We start from the raw sequence: 25,860 nt of genomic DNA on the forward strand, positions 1-25,860 counted from the left end.
TAGCATACACACACCAACTTCTCAGAAATTCTTGTGCTAGAAATCATCTGACAAAGAGATGTGCGTGCCACCAGGAAGAGCCTTGAATGGGACCAAATATGGGCACAAGCAAGATGATTGGCCCGAGACAACTTGGAAAGCTAACCCCATGGCTGTAAAGCCCGACTGCGAGCCACACGGCAGCGCCGTTCTCCTGGGCTCCCTTGCCCTGGTGCTCTCCACCTTCCCAAAAAAATCTCTTGCTGTGTCAACATGTGTGACATGAACAATTCTTTTCAATGTGTTAGACAAGAGTCTGTTCTCAAGCCCTGGAATGGGTCCCCCTTCCGGTAACATAAGGGCTTAATCAATAATACCATTCTTTAGAGTAATGTGTATTGAGGCAGATCTATGACAAAGAAGGGAGGTTCAGTTGGAGGAAAAAAAGAGAAAGCAATACAGTTTTGATTGTGTGGGAATGTTACAGCTGTTTCCAGGTCTCTAGCTCTAAGAGAAATCAGAAACATGAAACATTTGCAAGCACTACTTCCTCTATACAGAGAAATCTGGGGAGGACCCCAAGGGAGGGCTGCCTCATCCTTCTCTTCCTTCAGCTCACCAGTGGGTACCCCACTTGCTTTCTGCACATTTCCACTCCTAAACCACTTGATGCCAAAGAATTCAAAAGCTTTTGGTGGAAGCTGAGACTTCTGTACATTCCCTGGGAAGCATAAGAGGGTGAAACAGTAATCTTACTATGAGCATGCTAATTACACATTCAACCAAATTTATTTCTACATTCCTCCTTCATGCAATTATAGAACATAAGTATTAGGTTCGGGATTCACAGTAGGTTTCTAAGTTTTGAAATGAAATCATTTTTAATTAATTGAAAACTGTCTTTCTCAAAAATAAGGCAAGCCTATTTTTAAGATCTTACTAGTAGGCCAAGTATCAATTTGGAAACTGCAGACATAAAAAAAAATGTATGAAAAAAGGTAACAATTAAAACATGCTCTTTTTAAAAGAGGAGAGGAAGGGAAGGCTAATTAATACTACTAGCTATAAAAGAGAAAGTTGTTTCAATCACTAAATGGATTTTTTTCCCTCTTGCAAATAAAGTCTTTTATTCATTTATTCGGGTAATGCACACCTATTGGTAAAATACAATGGTTCTGCTGCTGGTTTCAGAGAATTCATTACTTGTCAATAAAATTTTTAAAAAACTTTTTCATCCAGGGTGAACAGGGGGAGGTGAGCAGATCTGAGGATGTTTTTAGATGGTTCAATTCAGACTCACGAAACTGCACGTATTAGACCTAACTCATTGATCCACCCAGCCCTGGACTCCTTGTACATTCATCTAAAATATTTATATTTTGGAAAATGAAGGGTGAAGGAAGTAGCACATTAGGAAGGCCTGCTTGGCATCTTCCAGGGGTATTTGAAGATCGTGAGTGCATCAATCCAAAGACTAATTCATAAGAATCAGTTACAATGAAGAATAGGAGCTAGTGGATAGAGAATCTGCTCTGAATTCAGAATTTGGGTTGTAAATTCTTACATGTCACTTTTTTTGCTTTTAGTGAACCTTACTTTGGTGGCCACCAGTGAACCATGAATGATGTCATCCACGACTGATGTCATTCCCTCCTCCTTCCACCTCTTCAACTTCCTAGCCTTGATCATGCAACTGGCTTTGGCCAATGGGATATTAGCAAGCTTGATGAAAGGAGAGGTTTGTCCCCTTAGAATGTGTGCTTTGGGGATGCACCTTCTCAAAACCCAGTCACCATGCTGTGAGAAGACCAAATTAACCACATGAGGAGAATGGAGATCCTCACCGAGAGTCCCAGTCAAGCTCCCACAAACAGCCAACGTCAACTCACTAGTGAACCATCTTGGAAGAAAATCCTCCAGCCCCACTTGAACCTCTCCAGATGAGCCATGGCAGCCAGTGTGACACAGAGCAGAGATGAGTTGATCCTGCTAAATCCTGTCCAAATTGCAGAATAATGAATAAATCAATAAATGTCATTTTAAATCACTGTTTTGGGGTAATCTGTTATGCAGCTTTAGAAAACCAAAATAGGAGTTTGAACCTAGAAGCCAGCAAAGATGTGAACTCTGCTTTTCCAGCCCAATATCCACTTTTCTGAACCATCAAGAGGAAGATAGCCTGCCTCTTCCTCTCCACTGAGAGTCTGAGAAGGCTGGCTCAGGCAGTGCTACCCCCAGCAAGGCTACCTTTTAATCACAACAGCAAAAGCATCATTTATTCAGCTCTTTCTAAATGCCAAGGACTGTGCCAGGGTTGTTTATATACATAGATATTTAGCATATTGGGCTTCACAGATGGCTCAGCAGTAAACCCGAGTCTCCTTCCAATGCAGGAGACTCAGGTTCAATCCCTGGGTCAGAAAGATCCCCTGGAGGAGGGAATGGCAACCCACTCCAATATTCTGCCTAGAGAATCCCATGGACAAAGGGCTGGCAGTCTACAGCCAATAGGGTCACAAAAAGTCAGACATGACTGAAGCGACTGAGCATGCATGCACACACATATAGAATATCATTTTGTCCATGTAACAGCTCTTTGAGAGTAGAAATAACAGTATGAAACATATGAGGAAACAGTCTTGGAGAAGTTGAGTCACTTGCCTAAGATGTTCCAGCCAGTAAGTGGTAGAATTAGGCTTCCAACCAGTCCTCTACTGCTAAAACCTCTTCCACCCAGGACATGCTTCCTTCACACCAGGAAGGCATTGTTGACCCAACTTCACAGCCTATGCCTTGCATTTCTCTTTTTTCCCTTTGTCTTTATGCATTTTTTAAAATGTATTTTTATCTATTTATTTTTTAGCCATCCCACGCAGCATGTGGGAGCTTAGCTCCTGGACCAGGGATCGAACCCATGCCCTCTGCAATAGAAACACAGATTCTTAACCACTGGACCACCAGGGAAGTCTCATTTATTTATTTTAAATTTTATTTTATTATGGTAAGAGCATTTAACATAAGAGCTACCCCCTAAACACAAGTTTAACTATACAAACATTACTGTTGACTATAGATGCATAGTGGTGTTGTATAGTGGCTGTTTATAGCTCACTGAAAATTTACACTGGTAGGCTGGGTCTTGTTTTTTGGTGGGTTGTTTCTTTATTGTTTTTGCTGCCAGCAGGGATAAAGGGATTCTATTAATCTTTCCTCAGTCTTTAGACATTATCTTCCCAACCTCCCAAGTATACTTTTATTATTTTTGAAGTGTAGATGCCAAGCAACAGACAACTTCTCTCTTCTGGGAGGGAAAGGAAAAGGAACCTGTTCTCTCCAACACATCATATTTTACAGGATTCTCATCCCTGCTTTATCTTTAATCACAACCCACCCACTGCTGCTTCATTGGAGAGCTGGAGTCCCCAATGAGGAAACGCCCAGCCCTCTATCCTATCACAGGCGTTCTCCCTGATGTTCACAGGTGATGAGGCCAGGAGAAGGCAATGTTCTTACTGATTGAGGCTTGGTCCCCATATGCCAGTACTCACTCTTGGTGAGCCAGCCTAGGTCACATGACATGTCAAGAATGTGCCCGTGTTGGCATTAAAGTCCCTTATTGTGTCCTTTCTCCTTTCCCCCTTAGAACCACACCTATCATTTGGTTGTAGGTATAACCAGTGCCTCTGAAAGAAAAAAAAGAAGTCCAAGAAGAGACTAAAGGAAAATGGAGCCCAGGGTTGGACTGGTCTTACCATCTACCACCCCTGCATTGGCTTTGAGAAAGCTTTAAGCAGCTGAATTTTTACGTTCATAGAAATGCACTATATATTTACAGATATTAAAAATTATAACTACAAAGATAGAAAGATAGGAAGGAGTGGAGAATGGGGCAGGGTTTTGGGAGGGAGAGTTTGGAGTTCTGCCCAGTGGTTGTAACTTACTACAATACTCCTCTTCAATATGGCACTTCTCCCACTGATGATAAATATTCATTTGTAGGTACATTTGCCCTGCTAAATAGTGAACCCTTCAACAAAAGGGATCCCATTTCAGGTAAGTCTGCAATTCCATTTTATACAGCACCAACATATATATTTTTTGAATGACTGAGAATGAATGACCAATTTTTCTTAATTTCTACAGTTCTCCTAGTTGCTGGCATCCTGCCTTGTGTCCAAACTCTGTGTTCTGCCTCTTCAGTTTCTGCGGACCATAAATCATGACATGACAGAAAGACATTGAGAAAATTGTATTTGGCCAAGATACAGAATCTCAAATCCCTGAATCTTGCCCTCCTACAAATGCCCTCCACAAGGAACTCAAGAAGACAAGTACAGAAAAGAAAAGTGTAACACAGACATTTTAGTCCATGAGAATTTTGCTCCAACATCAATCTACATCTGCAGTTCCCAGAGCAAAGCTGGACAATGTGAGGGCCTGTCTAGGATAAAGGCAATCCTCTCCTCTTCTTCCCCTGGGCCCATAGTCATGAACAGGGAAAGCAGATCCACGGAAAATCACGTCAAGGCCAAGCCAAGCCAGAGAGTTAGCACTTGTCCTTTTCAGCTGATCTAGTCGTCAACTCCAGGACATTCCTAGAGCAGGGCAATTCCTGAACCTGTAATTCAGGCCTTCCTTCTGCATATATCTTGAGAAAGAAAGAGAGGAAAGAAGATTCCAGGAGATGCCAGAGGACTCCAGAGAAACTCCTGCCACAGGGGACCCAGAGCTCATCCTCTTTGTTAGGAAAGATGTTCCAACCTGTAGCACTGAGGCACAGTAAATGACCTTGACCTTAATCCTTTACCAATATTTCTCCTTGAGGGTAAAATTTGGAACTTGGAGAAGGAGAGAGGCTGTGAACATCTCCTAGAGGCCAGACGGCTCTGAAGCTACATCTGTCCTGAGACCTGCTACCTGCTTTTGATCCGCGGCATTTTGCTCTAGTTTCTGGCTTTTCAACATGTCCGGTCCCATCCAGCTCAACCCTGACTCAACGTGTGATTCACCCCTCACACCTGGTGTCTTCTGAGGGTCCAGTCTTGGGAAGGGAGAATAGGACCTTTCTGTCACTGAGTTCTGGGATCTTCACATGTTCACCTTCCTTTCTCACGTCTTCCTTGCTGGAGGGTGGATTCCAATTAATAAATACACACATATATAAATAATCATCAAAGCTATACCCATCCTTTTGTCTTTAGTTGATAATTATGAATTTTGGACCCAGAGCCTGTTGTTCTCTTAGGCTCTACCTTTTCTGAAATCTTATTTACATGGATTTAAAGTATCCTTGAAATCACTTGAAAGTTCTGAAACATTTAAACCATCAAAGGAAGAGACAAATGTGCCTCTCTCTGCTCCTCATACCCCTCACATTTCAAGCATCTGTGTAAGGACAGATGTTTAAAGGGTTGGAATACAGCCTTACCGTGAGGACCTCTCTCCAAAGAGCACTGACCAACAGCCAACAAGACTGAGCGTTGAGTTAATACCCAATGTTAAGCAAAGTTAAAAAATCAAATATATTGCATTTCCCTGGTGGTACGGTGGTTAAGAATCTGCCTTGCAATACTGGGGACACCAATTTGATCCCTGGTCTGAGAAGATCTCACATACTGAGGGGCAACTAAGCCCATGTGACTCAACTACTGAACCCACACTGTAGAGTCTGGGAGCCACAACCTCTGAGCCCACGTGCCACAATTACTAAAGGCCTCGTATCCTAGAACCCATACTCTGCAGCAAGAGAAGCCACTGCAACAAGAAGTTGCACCTCCCTGAAGACGCAATGGCCTCTAAGACAGGCAAGCCACTGCAACAAGAAGCACTGCAACTAGAGAGTAGCCCCCAACCCCCGCAACCAGAGAAAGCCCATGCACAGCTACAAAGACCCAGTACAGCCACAAATAGATATATAGAATTTAAAAAAAAATCAAGTACATCAGTTCTTAAAGCACATTTCAAAGGAAGAAACAGCCAACTTGATAGCAATCCTGAGCAAAACTTGCCCTTGCAGGTATCTGATAGAGACCATGTTTTGTAAGGCTTCCAGAGTCCTTCCCAGCAAGCAGCTTGGCAGTCCACAGTCTTGTTTGAGAGAGAGGCCTCCAGGTCTAGGAACCAAAGCTGAGGAAGGGGAAGGTAGACCACCCACAAGCCAAAACACTATGACACACTTCCCTAACACTGCAACCACACTAGCACATTGATCCTGCCTGTAGCCTTCATGGAGCTACATCAGGATTCCCCTGCTACAGCTGAGAAAACACATATGCCTTCTCTCACACTCAGTGGGTCAGCTTTGCCTTTGCACTCTTGAGATCTGGAATTTCTGCCCACTGTCCTTTAAGTCATGAGTGTTTCTTGTATAGTTGCTAAGTCGTGTCAACTCTTTGCAACCCCATGGACTATAACCTACCAGGCTCCTCTGGCCATGGAATTTCCCAGGCAAGAATGCTGGAGTATACTCATCTCCTAAAAATCCAGGCATTGTTGCAACTAAGAAATAAAGCCTGAGGACCAGTGGATAGGAAGAAAATGGTGCCACTGATGCTTTGAGGCTTCGTACCTACAGACATCTTGAGTGTCTGACATGCCTCATCATTTGCCTCACCAAATCTTCCAAGGATGATCATCCTGCCATCATCTAGAACCATTTGAAGGGGAAGTTAAGTGAATGCTTTTCCGAAGTCCACAGGGTTAAGCTTTTGGTGGTCTTGATTTTCTCCATCAACCCCACTTCCAAGGTTTACATTTGAACTGTTTCATCCCAGTGGTCACACAGAGGACAGGACACTTAAGTGTGAAACCACAAAATATATTCTGCTCTTTCACAAAGCAAAGCAAAACTACCTCAGTCACAAAGCTTGTCATGATACTAAAAGAGTGCTAGAAATGAGAACAGAGGGCAGAGGGAGCCATAAAAAAAGAGTTTGAGAGATAAGGGTCCCCAAAAGGAAGTGTTACCTCTTGAGATTAGTCCTATAAAGAAAATGTACTCGCCACTAAAGCATGCTCAAGTCACCCACCTTCCACCAGTTCCCATGTGTGATGTGTCTGCTGTAACCAGGGAGGGTCAAGATATTCAAATCTGCGAAAAGTAGCTTTTAAAAATAAAATTCAATTCTTGGCATGTGTTGCAATACTTCCTCTGCTCCAAACTTAATGCTGAAGCCACCCACGGTACTGCTGTCTCAGCCAAATACAGTAAGGGAAATAAGCCTTCTCACAGAAGGCCCACATGAACGACATTCAACAAGCAGGGTCAGGCAACACTGCAAACAGGCTGAGAAGGTTTCCATGATACAGCACCGTTGGGCATGCTTCAGCCAGGCAAGCCAGAGCTGCTGTGTTCCTGCCTCTGCTAAGTGCCGCTCATAAAGGTATTTCCATAAGTGAAAGTCACTCAGTTGTGTCTGACTCTTTGCGACCCCACAGACTACACAGCCCATGAAATTCTCCAGGCCAGATTACTGGAGTAGGTAGCCCTTCCCTTCTCCAGGGGATCTTCCCAACTCGGGGATCGAACCCAGGTCTCCTGCACTGTGGGCGGAGTCTTTACCAGCTGAGCCACAAGGGAAGCCCAAGAATACTGGAGTGGGTAGCCTATCCCTTCTCCAGGGGATCTTCCTGACCCAAGAATCAAACTGGGGTCTCCTGCATTACAGGCGGATTCTTTCCATAGACTGCAGGGAAACAGTCCCTGGCACTTGGAACATCTAACTCTAGGGAAGACAATGCTCAGTTTTTGCCTGTGAATCCAATCCATGTAAAGTACAGAATGATGACAACATGGAAAAAGACCTCTCATACAATCTCTTTATAGTCCATATGCCATTCAGTTGCCCTTGAGTATCTACTTTCTTACATAATTTATTAATATTTCATATATGAAAGTGAAAGTATTAGTCACTCAGTTGTGTCCAACTCTTTGAGAACCCATGGACTGTAGCCTGCCAGGCTCCTCTGTCCATGGAATTCTCTAGGCAAGAATACCAGAGTGGGTTGCCATACTCTTCTCCAGGGGATCTTCCTGACCCAGGGATTGAAACCAGGTCTCCTGTACTGCAGGCAGATTCTTTACTGTCTGAGCTACCAGGGAAGCCCCCATTTCATATATATGACGTCCATATCTTCTTAGCTAGATCAAAATTTGTAAGAGAGCAAAGACCATCAAGCTCTATATAATAAATTTAAGCTATTAAGACACCTTCTTTAAACATATCTTATGCTTGCCTTCAAATAAAAGACCAGCTTCATTCAATGTTTTGCATTATTTTTTTTGTACTGAGTCCTGAACAATTTGCTGTTACTCATCTCAATCTTTCTTCCTGAGCTATTGATAATTTTCCTGGTTTTAATCTTCTTTTTAAAAAATATTTATTTATTTACTTGGCTGTGTTGGGATCTGTCACCCAAGCACTTCTTTGTTGCTGGGATGGACAAATATTTTCCCACTAGTTGCTGGTGGTCCCTGAGTGTCCTACTCCCTTAATGGGAAGAGACATACTCACTAAACTGGGACCATCCTTGTGATGGGAACTTTTCAGCCCCTAGAGCCCTACAGCGGAGAAGGCAATGGGAACCCACTCCAGTACTCTTGCCTGGCAAATCCCGTGAACAGAGGAGCCTGGAAGGCTGCAGTCCATGGGGTCGCTAGGAGTCGGACACGACTGAGCGACTTCACTTTCACCTTTCACTTTCATGCATTAGAGAAGGAAATGGAAATCCACTCCAGTATTCTTGCCTGGAGGATACCAGGGACAGGGGAGCCTGGTGGGCTGCGGTCTATGGGGTCTCACAAAGTCGGACATGACTGAAGTGACTTAGCAGTTGGGATCTTTGACATGGGATCAGTAGTAGTGGTGCTCAGGTTTAGTTGTCCCTCAGCTCCCCCCGACCAGGGATCGAACTTGAGTCCCCTGCCTTGCAAGGCAGATTCTTAACCACTGGACCACCAAGGAAGTCCCCTTGTTTTAACCTTCTAAACCTGGTTTTTTACCTCTCCTTGCTCTGTGCATTTAGCTTTGAACTCAAGACCGTCTTTAGCAGTGGGAAACAGCATAGATTTTGAAGACAGCCTTCCTGAATTCAAATCCTCACACTACCATTTACTAACAGTGTGACCCTGGGCAAGCCATTTTAATTCTCTAAACCTTAATGTTCTTAACTGAAAAATGGTGCTCATAATGGCACCTACCTCCTAGAATTGTTGAGAAGACCAACATGGTTTATATGCAAAACAAATAAACAATGCCTGACACTGTAGCCCTGCTCAGTAAGTGTCAACAGCTGCCACCTCTATGGCCATGTGGATACTTTGGTCAACCTGGGGCAGTCCATTCTCTCAGTGCTGTTCCACTCCCAGGGTCTTTACATCTGATGTGTCAGGCCAGTCACTCCAGCAGACAGTGAAGAGGGCACACGCTGCTTTTAAACAGACACTCTGTGCCTAATGCAGAGTGAGGCATGTCTTAGGGCTTCCCTGGGGGCTCAGATGGTAAAGAATCTGCCTGCAGTGCAGGAGACCCAGGTTTGATCCCTGGGTTGAGAAGATGCTGTGGAGAAGGGAATGGCAAGCCACTCTAGTATTCTTTGAAGGAGTCTTTTGGGCCTAGAAAAGAAAACAACAGTTTCAAAGGCCCTTGTTGAATCATCTAACTTCAGAGAAAACAAAACAGAACTTTAGGTCCCACCCTGATGCTCCAGGCCAGTTGCATCTTTCTGGGACTTATCATCCCAGAAACCTTCCACCCCCTACACCTGCACAGAAGACTTATCACCCCCTGCCCAACTACAAATGCCATCTCAACTAAAGAATACCCAAAACATCCTGCCCTTAATGTTTCCCTTATCACTTCCACAAACCTCTCTATAAATATGGAGCTTCCCTGATCCCTCTCTGCGCTCAGCCTGGTCGTTAGGCTGACTGTCGCCCCTCCTTGCCTGAATAAAGGTAACCTACTTCTGTTGAGGTCGTCTTTCCTCTTTCTGCCTTGCCAGAACTATACTTTACATTCTTGCCTGGAGAATTCCATGGACAGAGGAGCCTAGTAGGTTATAGTCCATGCGGTCACGAAAAGTCAGACATAATTAAGCAACTAACACACACATAACATATGACATTCTTATCCCAGTGATTAATTTCTTATTGGCTTCAGCTTAAATTTAAATTGAGTTCCATACAGCTTAAATAGAACAGGAATTTTTCTCCCTTTTACCTGGTTTCCTATCAGAGAAACATGTGTCTTGCTCCTCACTGCAGAGTAAAGCTCACAAATAAACCATTACCTGTCTTACATGTCCACTCTTGGTCTCACACTTGAGAGCATACCAAGAAAGCAAGATTCATTCAATCAACTAACATTTATTTGCTATGGATCCTGACTTTAGATAGTTAATACCAATTCTTAAGACAAGACTCACACATGTGACACTATCAAAGAACAATACAAAATATATAATTAAGTGCCAAGCCAAGTAAGTGGTGTTGATTATAAATATAGAAGTTCTGTAAAGGGCTTATTAGGCAGTGGGTCATTTTAATTCACTTATTTACTCAAAAAAACACTCATTGAGCATTATCTAAGCCTCAAGTTCTATAGTAGGCTTTGGACCTGGGTGGAGAATATTGTGATCTTTCTGCCTTACAGTCCTGCATTGGGATAACAGCCATATAGTTATGGGAGCTAATTCATCTAAGACAATCATGGTAAACTCATTCATCTTGACTGTGACTTATTCCTCATTGGCCACTGAGACTAAGAAGGTTGTTTGGAGGCTTCTGGGAAAGTTCTTCCTTGGTCTGAAGAAACCATCACAGGAAGGCTTGTGTGTGTGCTAAGCTGCTTCAGTTGTGTCCTACTCTTTGTGACCCTCTGGACTGAGGCTCACCAGGTTCCTCTGTTCATGGGATCCTCCAGGCAAGAATACTGGAGTAGGCTGGGCTGCCATGCCCCCCTCCAGGGGATCTTCCTGACCCAGGGACTGAAACTGTGTCTAAGGCGACTCCTGCATTGCAGGTGATTCTTTACCGCTGAGCCACCAGGAATACCTTTTCTTTGATTGTGGCCATATATGGATGTGAAGTTCATAACTGCTGCCCACATCTTGCCACCTGCTTAATGACAGGAAAACCAAGGGTCAAAAGAACTATAGGGAACCAGGGCAGTCCCACCACATTAACTCAGGTTTCTGTTCTGTATCTGGGTTTCCATTTATGTAATGGAGTACATAAGTTTAAGGTGGATGAAGATAAATAAGATATGAACAATCCTCAAAGAGCTCACAGCCAAGCATTAACATGAAATCATACAAGTACTGCAATTTATTAGTTGAGTAGAGCAGAAAAATATTCCAGAAATAAAGGCAGATCAGAAGAAGGAGGAGTTGGCAAAGAGGTAAGAGAGGTAGAGTCACCAATTTTCATTAGTCCTTGAAGGGCAGTCAAAGAATGATGGTTAAACAATGAGAAACTGGCAATACACCCAACCTATCCCTACAGAACTTGGCTTAATTCTCACATCTTCATCAATTTTTGTCATTATTCCAGACATCTTAAAAAAAGGAAAAGAGCACATCTTCCTAGCACTGAGTTAATGTGCTCAACATGTAACTTCACATTGATTCCTGTTCCTGAAATCAGCCTACAAGTTTCTCTCTTAAAGGCTCTTTTGATCTCTGAGGATGTGACTGGCTACACAGTTATAGAAAATCATAACATATTACCCAGTGTGCCTAGTTCTTGGTAACTATAACACATAAAAAAAATATTCTCCTTGTTTGATATCATTAGATGATACTAACATGTTCAGCCACCTTTCTATATGGAAAAAGTGTTTTCTGTCAGTTAAAAAAAAGCCAGTATCCATGGACTAGACTTGTCATTATTTATCTTACAGATAGTTCAGGCTTCACTGTATACCTGTAACACTGGGGAATTCCAAACCAGATTTTGGAAACAGCATTAGAGTCTTGCTATGGTCATGTTAGGAGGATACATAGTATGGAAGCTTTGTTTCGTTCAGATCTTCAAATCGACTTCCATGTTTCTTCAATTTTTATTGAAGTCATTTCTTGTAGGTTACTTCTCTGCTGGTATTACCTGAGGTATTGCCTCTTGGGAGGCTGCTCAGCTCCCCAGAACTAGCTAGCAGTTCCCTTTATATGGTCTGATATGCTAGGAAATAAATGCATAGATATTAAGAAACCAGATTTCAGAATTAGACTGACATGGGTTTAAATCCTAGTTTTGTAGCTTATTTGCTATGTTACTTAATCTTCCTGAGTCACTGTGTAAACCAATATTGACTAAGAATTAAATAAAATAGTGTAGGCAAGGTTCTTAAAATCATGCCTGACATACAATGACTTTCAATAAATTTATAGAGCTGGAGACATAAAGCAGACACACATCTCATGTAATAAATGTCTAATAAATAATAGCCATTGTTATTTTTTTCCATTATTTTTCATAACACCTATTCCTCTCCCATGCTACATCCATTCTCAAATGCTCAGAGAGAAAAAGCAAATAGTAGTTCTAGATTCCGAGTTTGCCTTCTGTACTCCCCGTACCTCATACCTACTCCAGTGTAAGTCACACTGGCTCCACTGTGATGTTTTTCAGAACGCATCTGGTCCAGGCCACTATCATGCCAATTCTAGCCCTTCATCTGAATTTCCCACCATCTTGGGCAGTTACAAGTGCTGAGGTAGTTAGCAATGGGATTCTCTGGAGTGTCCTTCAAGAAATGCACTAGCCCCGTGCACATGAAATCAAGTATTAACTCTTCTGATGATGATCTGTGTGTTGCCTACTTTTTCGAGCATCTTGGTCCCTCCTTACCATCGTCTTCTAGACACAGCAGGTTTCCTTCTGCTCCTTGAACAAACCCAAAGCCTTCGCCCTTATATTTCACTCTCTCCTGTGTCCTCATATAGTTGGTCTCTATTCTAATTAGAAAATCAGCTCAAATGGACTTCCTCAGACAGGCTGTTCTAGACTTCCATGATCAGTTTCAAACATAACATCCTGTTTTATCTTTTTCACAATATGAAATGAGCTTGTCTATTTGTTGACCTGTCAAGAGGGTCTGTAGACCCCAGAATGTAATCTCTTTGAGGGCAGGCACCTTATCTACCCTGTCAGTTGCTACATCTCCTATGCTTTGAAAGAGTATGTGGCATATAGTAGGTGCAGAATGAATATTGTTGTTGTTTAGTCACTAAGTTGTGTCTGACACTTTTGGAATCCCATGGACTGCAGCCCACCAGGCTCCTCTGGCCACGGAATTTCCCAGGCAGGAATACTGAAGTGGGTTGCCGTTTCCTTCTCTAGCAATCTTATCAACCCAGGGATCGAACCTGTGTCTCCTGTATTATCAGGCAGATTCTTTACCACTGAGCCACCAGGGAAACTCATAATGAATATTAGTTGAACAACATAATACTAAGATTCCAAACGCTGCTTCAGTTTATTAACAATTTTCCCAAGTCATTTCACTTCTTACCAGAGTGGCATTTAGCCCCTGAGTATCATGAGTCGAAAAAACCATGGGAACATTAGAAAGAAGCTATGTTGTACTTCATTTAAAGATAAGGAAATGGAGACTCAGACATGAGATGGGGTTTACAGAATTAGCACCGGAACCTGGACAAGAGCTCAGAGCTCCTAAGGTCCAGACACATGGCCATTATATGGCCCTTCCCATAATATTGTTCTCCTGGACTCATACTTCCTCTGACCTCTAGATTGGCAGGAAGAGACAATGAAGTCTGAAATCACACCAGCCATTTCACAGGAATTACACAGGCACTGGGATGAGGACAAGAATTATGCTACTAAAGCCAAGCAAAGAAGAGACAGAATCAGAGAAAGCACTAGACCACAGAATCCCAACCCCCCAAAATCCCTTCTCAGATGCCGTGAACTACAGATTAGGAGTTATAAGCTGTCAATATTGGCAGGATGCACTAAACTCTGTTCTAAGAGAATTATGGAATCTCAGCAAGGAAAGAGACCTCTATGGTTCATCCAACCTCACTCAGATGCTTTCACCATTTACAATACGTTTGCCAAGATGTCATCAGCCTTATGTTAAATATCTATGGCACTGGATACTCTTTGCCTCCTCAGGAGGCTCAGTCTGTCTTCCAACAGCTTTGACTTAATAAACATTCTTCATTCAGCTGAGCTACAAGTCTCCTTCTCTCAATTCTATTGATTCTAGTTTGGCCATTTTTGAATATCTGAAAGCAGCTGTCGTAGCATCCTTGAGTTTGGTCAGTTCCTATGGAATGATCGTGCTCTGACACAGAGGATTTTCTTATGGATCACTCCATCTCTTCACAGTGAAGTGGAATGACAGTCTTCACAAAGTGGGGCTTCAGGTATAGGGTAAACAGCTTAGAAGCCAGAACTTTCCTTGCTCCAGAGATTATAACTGTGGGTGTAACTAAACCTTTTTGTCCATGAGTGCTCACAGCCACCCCCACTCCACCTCCAGCCCCTTAAAAATAATCCTGCTATGCCTGTTCAGTTTCCACTCCTTCTCAATTCTACTAAGAAAGGATTTTTTGCTTACTGAGAGAGAAGCTAAGCTGACCTACATAATAAAGTGATAGAAAGAGGGGTAAGGAGATGAGAGATCAAAAAACTTTGAAGCCTAGTTATCAAGGAAGAGTCTCTTTTGGAGTTGAGGTTATAAACAAAAAGAGATATTGAGGCAGCTACAGGGTGTAAGTGAATGGGAGAAAAAAAGGAAAAGTGATGTTACAAAGTGTCAAGGTGGCTTAGTAATGACATTCTCTTTGATCTTCTCCAAGAAATGCAAATAGGAGATTTCTATTGCTTTTAAGTGCCTTTAGTTTAGGACTGAGTTTCCTTGGATGTGACATACAACTCTTTGACTAGACCACATACATTACTGAATTTATTAGGTTACACGCACTAAGTTAATCCTCTGACAATTATTAACTATTTTTATTCAGAGTGATTTACCTTGTGCTATGAATGATGCTGAGGACTTCATCTTATCTCACTTAATTCTTATAGCACCCCTTTGAGGTAATATGCCATTATAATTCTCATTTTTCAGAGGAGGCTGTAAAACAGAGAGAGGTAAAATAAATATTTCCACAGACACAAGTAAGTAGTGGTATAGCTTTCAGACCATATTTTCTAACTGCAAATCCCATACTATATCTCTACGGTAACCCCAGCAGAATGGCCTCCATGACTATTATTGTCTGCTGTTTAGTTGCTCATTCGTGCCTGACTCTTTGCAACCCCATAGATGAAGCACACCAGGCTTCCCTCTCCTTCACTATTCACTATCCCCCAGAATTCGCTCAGACTCAGGTCCATTGAATCAGTGAAGCCATCCAACCATCTCGTCCTGTCGCCTGTTTCTCCTCCTGCCCTCAATTTTTCCCAGCATCAGGGTCTTTTCCAGTGAGTCAGCTCTTCGCATCAGGTGGCCAAAGTATTGGCACTTCAGCTTCACCATTAGTCCCTCCAATGAACATTCAGGGTTGATTTCCTTTAGGATGGACTGGTTGGATCTCCCTGCAGTCTCCAAGACTCTCAAGAGTCTTCTCCAGCACCACAGTTCAAAAGCATCAGTTTTTTGGCCTTCTTTATAGTCCAACTCTCACATCCATACATGACTACTGGGAAAACCATGGCTTTGATTATACAGACCTTTGTCGGTACAGAACAAAGACAGACGAAGAGCCAGAGTGGCGAGTCTGGAATCCGGGAATCTTCTGATGCTCCAAGGAGATTATCCTACCTAACGCTTGTCCCACAAGCTGACAGCCAAGCACTGATTTACCACTGAGATCAGAGGCAAAATCTAATGATGGTTGAGATTTCTGGCACTTTCCTTTGAAAGAGACCGAAACTTTCAAAAACTTTAATCTCATTACCCACAATGTTGATTATTCAATTTTAGCCCATGGGTAATTTTTTTCCCTTGAGCACATCAGTTCAGAAACCTTCAAAAACAAAACTGGGCTTACAAAAAGTGTAATTGATAAAGCTAACTCTTTCCTGGCCGACTTTATGGTTTTCACTAAAATGCAAGCTAAACTGAATTCTGTAATGGACCATCCTTCATAATAATTGTAGTCTATTTATATGCAAATAGCTGAACGGCATCTCTCAATTTCAGACTCTGGCTGTAAACTCACATCAGTTTTGGGTAGATTCTAATTATGCATCTGGTATAATAGGTATTGAATCAGTGAGAAATTCTGACACCAATTTGGAGAGTTTACATTCATTATTCACTATTCGAACTTTGGAATCAAAAGGTAGGTTTTATAATAAAATGTGTTGGGTTGTAGCATTATTTAGTAACTGTTTAGTCTGTTTAGTTACAGGTTATTTAATTTTCACAGTGTCATAAAAGTGGAAATAATAATGACTCCCTCCAGGATTATCGGATAATTAAATAAGAAAATGTACACAAAGTACTTGGGATAGTATTTGGATCAATAAATTTTTTTTCTGTTCTCCACTGCCAGATCACCCTCATGGTCATTTGGTATTTTGGTAGCCAAATCTTAACAACTTCATAATTCATTGGCTTGATTACAGCCACCCTACAAAAAGAGTTCATTCCCCATGACTCCAGCCTAACCTTTTAAAAAAAAAAAACTTATTTTGTATTAGAGTATAGCTGATTAACAATGGTGTGATAGTTTCAGGTGGACAGCAATGGGACTCAGCCATACATGTATCTATTTTCCCCCAAACTCCCTTCCCCTCCCATCCAGCCTGCCACATAATATTGAGCAGTTTCCTGTGCTACACAGTAAGTCCTTGTTGGTTATCCATTTTAAATATAGCAGTGTGTACATGGCAATCCCAAATGCCCTAATTATCCCCTCCCTCTACCCTCCCCCTCTGGTAACCATGTTTGTTCTCTGAGTCTGTGAGTCTGTTTCTGTTTTGTAGATAAGTTAGTTTGTATCACTTTTCAGATTTCACATATAAGGGCTATCATATGATATTTCTTCTGACTTACTTCATTCGGTATGACAATCTCCAGGTCCATCAGTGTTACTCCAGCCTAAACTTTTAAAAACATTTTTCCAATGTTTATTTTTTTCAATTTATTTTAAATTGAAGGATAATTGCTTTACAATATTGTGTTGGTTTCTGCCATACATCATCATGAATCAACCATAGGTATACATATGTCCCCTGCCTCTTGAACCTCCCTCCTAGCTCTCACCCCCTCCTACCCCGTTAGGTTTTTACAGAGCCCCAGTTTGAGTTCCTGGAGTCGCAGCAAATTCTCATCGTTCTGCCTAACCTTTAATGAAACAACATGCAACAAGAACAGAGGGAGCAGGAAGCACCATCATAGGGCAGGGCCAAGCAGATTCATACATAAGGTCCACTCTGGATCGACAACCTGTTCCCCTAGTCTCACATGACATCCTCACGCATGAAATACACTCATTCAGTCCTGTATATCTGATGAGAAGGGCCGTGCAAGGAAAAACCCATTTATAGGAGATGTTTGATGGTGGCAGTTTAGTTGCTAAGTCATACCCAACTCGTAACCCCATGGGTTGTAGCCCGCCAGGCTACTCTGTCCATGGGATTCTCCAGGCAAGAATCCTGGAGTGCGTTGCCATTTCCCTTTTCCAAGGAGATGCTTATTTTCCCATTAATAAAGGGAAAGTATCAATACTTTGTTAGTTGGGAGCCCAGATTTGAAAATTGCTTCCAGGACTCTTTATAAAATCAACTCAGTATTTTAAAACTCAAATATATCTGTCTTAATAGACTTGAGGGTCTCATATCTTTTGACATGGTCAGCCATAAAATGTTCCATGGGAACAGAATGAGGCATACTGAGGGGAGTGGGTAGAGGGAAACTGCCATCATTTATGTCCAGAGGGGCACAGTAAATGCCTGGGACAAAGTCAGTTTCAGAGAACACAAGAACATTCACCCAAATGGATGGAAGATGCTTATGTTATTATTGACCCTGTAGTGTGATGAAAGGAGGTCAGGCTTTAGGTTGGATAAGCAGCTCTTGACTTAAATCCAGGCTCTGCCCTGGATTCTCTAGGTAAGGTTGGATAAGTTACTAACCTTGCTAAACCTCAGATTCTTTGTCTATGAAATGTGAAATATAGTATTAATTTTACTATGGAGAATGTTTGGATCAATGTCTCACACATGGTAAGTGCTCAATAAATAATAGCTATTGTTAGTGTTATTTTGTTGTCGGTACTTCATGCATTAGCAACTCCTATATGCTAGGTCCTCCAACATGTTTGTCTATTTCCTTCAGGATATAACACCCTGCTGTGTTATTAACATTTTATAAATGAGAAAATGGACCCATGTGCTTAAATGCCACATAGTTAAGAAAATGCTGAGCTGAAATTGGAAGCTAGGTCTGGCTAATTTCAAAGCTCACCTTGTTTCCATCACCTAAACGTCCCCTGTGGAAGTGAAAAACCTCACTAATAAGATGCAGGCTGTATAATTAGAAAGTCTCTGATACATGAAAGAAAGAGGACAGACAGCCTTACAGGTATATGTAAAATCCAGTGGAAAAAATCATGTTAGAGATCTAGACCAACAAGATAATGATAGGCCTACCTTCAAAGATATCAGAAAGGTGGATCCCACCCTTTGAGGGCTCAAGGCAACAAGACCAGACTCAGACCACAGCTGGCTTAGATGCCAGGGTGGGTGGTACTAGGTGACCTCAAAGCCCACTGCTGCTGCTGCTAAGTCACTTCAGTCGTGTCCGACTCTGTGTGACCCCAGAGATGGCAGCCCACCAGGCTCCCCCATCCCTGGGATTCTCCAGGCAAGAACACTGGAGTGGGTTGTCATTTCCTTCTCCAATGCATGACAGTGAAAAGTGAAAGGGAAGTCACTCAGTCATATCCGACTCTTGCGACCCCATGGACCACAGCCTGCCAGGCTCCTCTGTCCATGGGATTTTCCAGGCAAGAGTACTGGAGTGGGGTGACATTGCGTTCTCCAAAGCCCACTAGAGTTCTTAAAATCTATGTTGACAGCAGGAAGAATTAGGTTCAGGGTATGGGGTGGCCCCAGCTGAGCTGCACACGGGACTCAAATAATTCCAACTGTGGGGGGGAACAGACACGAAGCAGCAAATCAGGCAAGTCCTGATGTCATCAACCAGTTGATTGGCACTTTTTTTAAAACTTTGTAAACATTTCCCCGAGATTGTACAGACACAGTCTTAAACCTGTCAATTCTAGAGGCTCCAGATTTATACAAAATGCACTGTCATTTTCCAAGTACAAGCCTGCAAAATGCTGTCTCTTTCTCATTATAGCCATCCACCATTCAGTGCCCTTGGTTTTAATGACAGCCATTGCTTTAGCCTCTTCAAATCAGCAGGCAACTTCTCCATAAGCATTGGCAATTCTGCAATTTATGTAACATTTTTTGGCCTCTGACTTGCATCTGTGATCCATGACCTCAGGGTCTATACAGAGTCAGCACATATGTGGAAGAGGTTAAGTCACAATCCTAACCATGTCTTGGGCTGACATCACTAATCAATCATAGCCTAGATTCTTTCAATCTGGCCTAGAAAATCCTTGCTACCATGTCCTAAATGGTCAATATCAATGGATTAGATTTAGTATATGATAAAACTTACTGACCAGAGAGACCTAGTGGTCTGCCTTTCAACAAGTCACTTAGTTAAAAATAAAGCTAATGACAGAAGCTTTAAATTGACCTTCCTGCTTAATTACATAAAGAAATGCTCAAACTAGGGCTTCCCTGGTGGCTCAGGCAGTAAAGAATCTGCCTGCAATGAGGGAGACCTGAGTTCAATCCCTAGGTCAGGAAGATTCCCTGGAGAAGGGGATCTTCTCTAGTATTCCTGACTGGAGAATTCCATGGACAGAGGAGCCTGGAAGGCTACAGTTCATGGGGTTGCAAGGAATCCGACACAACTGAGTGACTAACTTTCATTTTGATTCATGCCCAAAGTACACTGGAGGCTCATAACAGTTTAAAAAAACAAACCAAAAAAGTCTCCAAATCTTGTGATACAAGAAGGAATAAGGAGCCCTGGATTCTCTCTCTTGCCATCTTTGAATCCAGCTATGTGAGTACCCACTACATGCTGGCTATACCTAAGAATTTTATATATGTTTTCTCATTTAATATTCATAGTAGATTAAGTAGGTACTCATGTCTTTTTACAGGTGAAGAATGGAAAAGTAAAGAGGTTAAAATAACTGTGTGAAGGTCATGCAAAATCATCAGAGTTGCAGTGAGATTCAAAACAAGATCCACCTACCAATATGATCAGAGTCTTACCCTCTATATTTGATACTCTCTCAACTGTGAAGTCAAAATAAAAAGCTAAGCTGGAAAACCACCTAGTTGGCTCTAGAATATTCTTAATGCACGTGATACTCCCTTAAGGCTTCACATGAGTCTGCCATCTTGGAGATCAGAGGATAATATAGAGTCATGGCACATTAGGACAGTCACTCGCCACAATCCCAGTGGGACCAGGACATCAGAAAATATCCCCTTAGGAAATGTCCTTCTAGCAGTTGTCTAAGAGATGAAAGAAAGCTGGGTAAAGAGCCCATTGGTTCCCTCTTCTCTGTCAGGTTCTGATTTAACAGAACATGTCTTTTCTCCATAGCCCTGTGCACAGCAGGCTCTCACAGCCTCAATGGATGCCCTTGCTGTGGGAGGGAGGTTGAGTTATGATAGTCAATGCCAACTCATCAGTTACAATATAGACATCAACGCCAGAGGCCTCGTCCTTCCTGGGGTCTGTTTTGGCCACCCTTCTCTCCTTTGCTTGGCCCTTGGGTAGTTCCAGAGAGCATGGGAGCAGAGCCCGAGCCCCAGAGGGAAACATCTCTGTTCAAACAGCAATTTAATCTCCCAAATCTTCACTTGCAGTGAGAAAATCTTGGCCACCCTAGCATGAGTTTCCTCAATTTCTCTCCATCTCTCTGATTTTCTCTAGTGTCATTTTCTCTTCTTCTGCTGTGCTCTCAAAGGGGAAGTGTCTATACTGACCAACGCCACTGCCCCTTCTGGCAACTTCTTCTGCATTTCTCCTGAGACTTTGCTCCCGTGGTTATCCTCTCCCCATCTTAAAGAGAAGAGAGACAACTCAGGCAGCTAAAATTCTCCTTTAGCCTGAAAAATCTACCTTGCTTTGAGCCTGCTATGCTATTAATAAGATTTTCCTTTTTTTTTTTTTTCCACAACATCAGGACATATCTGACACCAAATGTGTAGGGTTTTTCCCACAACACCACCAATTCTCAGTTTACCAACCAGGTGTCCAATGACTCAATTCTGACACTAGTTAACTGGAGTTAGACCCCGTAAGTTAAAGGGCTCAGTCTCACATAGCTGCCCACACTTCAGATGCCAACTGCAAGGCCAGGTCTCCTGTACTTCTGATCAACCAGCTGTAAATCAGGGGTGCCCATGACACTCTCCTTGGGCTCAAAAATTTGCTAAAACAGCTCACAGATTTCAGGGAAACACTTTACTTACTAGTACTGGTTCATTATAGAAGCTAATAGAACGGATACAAGTCAACAGCCAGATGATGAGGTACAAGGTCCAGAAGGATCTGAAGTGTAAGAGCTTCTGTTTCCATGGAGTTTGGGATGTGCCACCCTCTTGGCACGTGGATGTGTTTCATCAACCAAAAGTTCTGAGAGCTGCTTTGTTTAGAGTTTTTATGGGGGTTCCGTTTTATAAATATGGTTGATTAAATCATTGATCATTGGTGGTTAACTCGATCTCCATCCCCTCCTTCTTGGGAAGTCAGAGGGTGGGACTGAAAGTCTCTGCCCGTTAGCCACATGGTTGGTTCCTTTGGTAACCAGCCCCCTACCTGAAGCTACCTAGAAGCCCACCAAGAGTGACCTCACCAGCATAAACTCAGTATATTTCTAAAAGCTTATTAAGAATAACAGGAACTGGTGGACCAGTGGCTAACACTCTGTGCTCCTAGTGCAGGGGGGCCAGGGTTCAATACCTGGTCAGGGAACTGGATCCCACATGTGACAAGTAAGAGCTCACACGCTGCAACTAAAGAGACCAGGTGCCAAAAGTTAAGATCAGGCACAGTTAAAAAAAAAAATAGCAAAGGAATCTTCTCACTCTTCCTGTCACCCAAAAACTCAAAGGGTTCAGAAGTTCTATGCCAGAAACTGGGGAGGAAGACCAAATGTGCATTTCTTATCTCACAATATCCACTATTGCCTCACATCCACTATTGCCTGCCCTCTTTCTTCCTCTCCCCACCAGCATTCTTGCAAGAGTAATTTGTACCCACCAGTCTTTACTTAATCACACCCTGTACTTTATTACCCACTGTAACATCACCTCTGTAATCGTAACTCTGAAAGAAATGACGTCTTGTTGTTCGTCCATATGGGTGTTTGTATCAGACTGCACAATGAGGACTTCTGTTTGTGAGTGACGTGACTTTGGAAAGGGCAGGAATACACTGGCTAGAATATCACCAGTGATCTATATGACTGTCCATCTGTCTCATTTCTATAGCTATATGCCAACAGGGAAACTGGGCTGCATATCACTCTGGCCTCACATTTTTTCATTGTGTTTAGCAGTTTGTTGGAAAAATCTAGAGAAAGGACAAAACTGGCCTGCTTTGAGTGACATGGCCACCTCCAGAGCCATTCACTATGATAGGGGAAGCTATGGCAGTTGGGGCAGCCTAGGGTCCTGGGTCTACAGGCCTGGCTAGAGTGGGGTCATGTCTGTGCTAGAGAAATCTGGGAAACACATACACAGCTGCTGGGAAAATCATTAACTGTACAGCCACTGTGATTTGTGTCTAATAAGTAGACTTCTGGGCTTCTCAGATGGCAGTGGTAAAGAATCTGCCTGCCAGTGCAGGAGATGCGGGTTCAGTCCCTGGGTTGGGAAGATCCCCTGGGGAAAGAAATGGTAACCTACTCCAGTTTTCTTGCCTGGAGAAAGAATCCCATGGCCAGAGGAGCCTGGTGGGTTACAGTCCACGCAGTCTCAAAGAGTTGGACATGACTAAGCACAGCACAGGCAGATTTCTATGTAATGCTGAGAATGGTGCAGAATATATCAATAGATGGCAGAATTGAGGTCACCATCAAAATCACACAGTCATTAAGGCTGAGCAGATATATTAAGCTATTCTTGCATTTCAAACCCCATAGGTAGTTAAAACCTTGGCTCAAATGGACCTTACAAGTATATAGAGCCTGAGCTATATGTTTGGAAAGTACACCCAGTAGGGCCCGTGTCTCTGGATATAAATTCCACCTACCTGTTGCTCATTTGCCTCTGTAAAGTGTTTTTGGTTTCAAAATCTTTCAATTCAAGCACAAGTCTCTAGTAGAGAGCTTCCACCCTGTTACAAGTTAATACCATTGGCAAGTGCAGTTGACATAAAACTCTGAACAAAAAGGCCCTGCAGTACCAGAACCAGAAAGCTTCTGGGAAACTGGGGCCAGCGGAAGAGAGGATGAGGAGCTACAGGGGCAATAAGATGTCCCCAGCCTGAATGCAGCACACAGGAGTGTCATATGGCAGGACGGTACTTCGAGGTTTTCTAACATCCCAATCGACAGTAGGGAAAATGGAGCTCTGAAAGAAATCCCGAGGACTTGCCAGGTGTGCTAAACATTCTCTTGGCTTTAGTTCGGTCCCATTTCACAGATGAGAAAACTGAGGCTCAGAGGACTTAAAGGACTCCTCTCCGTCCAAGCTTACACAGCCAGATAGTAACAGCTTTGAAATTTTCTCCCAGATCTAGCCACTTGGCTCCAAAGCACTGAAGAAGGGTAGTTAATAAACAGGAAAATATGTATCAGAAACTGTGCTTTTTACTTCCAGGCCAATGCTCTTTCTACAGAGCATACTGCCTTGCTTTTGGGTCCCATGTTAAACAAAACGTTTTCACAAGAGTACCATTCTTTATTCTCTGCCTACAAAGGTAGGCAGGAGGTGTGTGATTTTCCCTGCTGAACGGCTCAAGGGACCTGGGCTCTGAAAGGATAAATGTACCCCAGTAAGGATGTCATGCTAAGCCCCGCAGGGCTGGGAGCCCTGGGAACACCTTGATTTTGGTCATCAGGCTCCCACCATCCAGTGGATCCGAGAACCAGTTGCACCACCGTGCTGGTTGTTTTCAAGTGGATTCATCTCTCCCTGTTTTTAGCTTCAATTCCTCCTGACTGTTTTATATTCTAAGCCCTGCCCTGATTTTCAGTTTCTCATAAAAAGAAGTTGTTACATTAGAACTGAGTGACTCTGTCTGCCTCATTCCTCATTTCAGACTGTACTTTTACATTATCAAGGAAATTAAAAGCCATACATTATATATACATGCACTACAGAAACTCATCTGAAATTCTGTGGCGCACATTTGCAGAACTTTTGCTGATTCAATAAACACCACCTTTACTAATCAGGTGTAAATCAGCACTCCGCTGTGAAGAAGAATTCAGGCCCGGCTGACTGGACAGGGTCTGTTTTGCAATTTGTCAAGTTTCCAGTTATCTCTTAGTCTCTTCATTGGAGCAGGTGGAGGAGGGCGGGCTGAGTCTCAGGAGGCAAGGTGGCCTGTGGGACTCCTGGCCTGATGTCACACCTCAAGGAGAAGGGGAGAGACGACCCTCGTAGGGTGGTGACCATATCAACCACAGAGTAACCACAGTAATAGAAACACTATCGATACCTAGGGCTGGCCTCCTGGGCATGCAACCCATATAGTTACAAAGGGTCCAACTCTGAGAAGGGCCTTTGGGTTAATATTCTGTTGTCATCATCTTGAAATTCTTCATAATTTTTTTGAACGAGGGGCTTTGCACTTTCATTTTATGCTGGGCTTCACAATTAAGCAGTCAGTTTTACCAATAGCTACCATTTAGTGGACATTTTCTCCAAGTCAGACATAGAGCTAATATTTTTCTTGCTTTATGTAACAACCATTATAATATTCAGTTATTCAACAAATGGGAAACCACCCTTTAGGTGCCAAGTACTGTGCGAAGTCCTGAAAATATTAAATATCAAGGAGCAACAAGGTTCCTGCCTTCATAGAACATACATTCTAAACAAGATGTGCATGCTAAGCTGCTTTAGTTGTGTCTGACTCTTTGTGACCCCAGGGACTGTAGCCCGCCAGGCTCCTCTGTCCGTGGGATTCTCCAGACAAGAATACTGGAGTGGGTTTCCATTTCCTTCTCCAGGGGATCTTCCCAACCCAGGGGCCTAACCCGCATCCCTTAAGTCTCCTGCATTGGTAGGCAGGTTCTTTACCACTAGCACCACCTCGGAAGCCCTCTAAACAAGATAGACACTAGTAATTTCAAGTTGTAGTAACTGTGATCATGGAGAAACTTAATAAACTGAGGTTAATGTAATAGGACGGATGCATGTGAAGTCAGATAACTAGGAAAGGCCTTTCTGAGAGTCTAAGAAGCAAGAACTCTTGTATCCACTTTACAGATGAGGAAAGGGAATCTCAGCAGAGCGGTGGCTTAGCCGTGGTCACAGAGTCAGATGACAGCAGAGCCGAGGTTTGAGGCCAAGTATGTCCTCCTCAGTGGCCAGTGTTCCAGAGCAAAGCTTCTCAAACTTTAATATGCATAGAAGTCACTGGGTATTCTGTTGATGTGGGGTAGGGCTAATCCTGCCCAGAACCGCACTTGGAGATCAAGATCTTAAATGTCTGTGTTTGAGGAATGTGGTTGGGAGGAGCCGCCACACAGACTCACAGGTACTGAGATATGGAGAATCTGCTCTCACCAGAGGAAGTGAAGGGACTTGTTGCCGATGGACAGGCTCAGGGAGACAAGGCAGGA

The sequence above is a fragment of the Oryx dammah genome, unplaced genomic scaffold (genome assembly GCF_014754425.2).
Source record: "Oryx dammah isolate SB20612 unplaced genomic scaffold, SCBI_Odam_1.1 HiC_scaffold_11164, whole genome shotgun sequence".
NCBI classification, from domain to species: Eukaryota; Metazoa; Chordata; class Mammalia; order Artiodactyla; family Bovidae; genus Oryx; species Oryx dammah.